Source organism: Lepus europaeus, chromosome 8 (genome assembly GCF_033115175.1).
Source record: "Lepus europaeus isolate LE1 chromosome 8, mLepTim1.pri, whole genome shotgun sequence".
In the NCBI taxonomy this organism is placed as follows: domain Eukaryota; kingdom Metazoa; phylum Chordata; class Mammalia; order Lagomorpha; family Leporidae; genus Lepus; species Lepus europaeus.
The window spans coordinates 227,602-228,681 of NC_084834.1; positions in this window are offsets into that span (position 1 = coordinate 227,602).

The window sequence follows — 1,080 nt, forward strand, 5'->3', positions numbered from 1 at the left end:
TTCATTTCAATTGTAGTGTTGAATATTTTCCCCATGTCTTGTGTATGAAAGGACACAATGGTGATAGAATGCTACACTGTAACTCCTAAATTTCCAACAAGGTGTGACTAATGCTGTCAGGTTTAAATTAAGATGAATTTCTTCAAGCTCGTTAAGACTGTGATATTCAGCTTTTCTAGTAGGAAGTTCACGTGGGGGATTTCTCAATTCAAGAATATTAACACACTGAGTAAAAAGACACATGCTTTGTTGTTTCTAGGTTCTTTGTTTGAGTAATTTCATTTAATGTCATGCATTCCTGAGGAAGCTGAACTGTGGGCTCAATGGGATCCCAATTGTGCTGTAGTTTGACATTTACCTGTTCCCTTCCTTCATTCCCCAGCCAAGGAAGTTCATCCTGTGGCTTCCCAACAAGTACATCCAATAAAGTGTTTCTGAACCATTTTCTTTTCGCCTCTTGCATCCTTTTAGCAATTGAGTATCCAGGACACAGGAGATTCCCTTCACATGCTTTCCAAATTTACCCATGTCTGATTGTGTGATTTCTATTTACACTTTCCTCAGGTATTCCACTATTAGATGATTGACTACAGAATGGAAGGAAACAGAAGACAGAAGCCTTTATCTGAATCTTTCTTTGCTTAAAGAATCCATCAGGTAAGATCTGTGACTGGTGTGAAACTGAATTTTCTATCAGAAAAGTATTCAAATGAACATCAGATCAAGAGAGTCCTTGAGGAATTTGAGGAATTCTGTTTTGTATTACTTGTAAATAATCTGTGAAATATGTGAAATTGTATCTCAAGTAATTTTGTTCACTATCACCATAATAAGCATTTATGTTGGAACAACTGTAGAATGGATACTGTTCTCTCTCTTTCAAATTTTTAATTTACATTTTGTAAAATTGGAACAGTAGGGATTCTTCCATTCTGCATGATTGAAAGCCAGCAGTATTTGCTGGTGCCTATTTTTAAAGTGTACATAGAAAAAGCTACCTTATATCTATGAGTGTTGACAATTGTGTTCCAGTCTGGCCAAAACCTTGTGACCTAGCAATAAGATCATAATAAAACATCT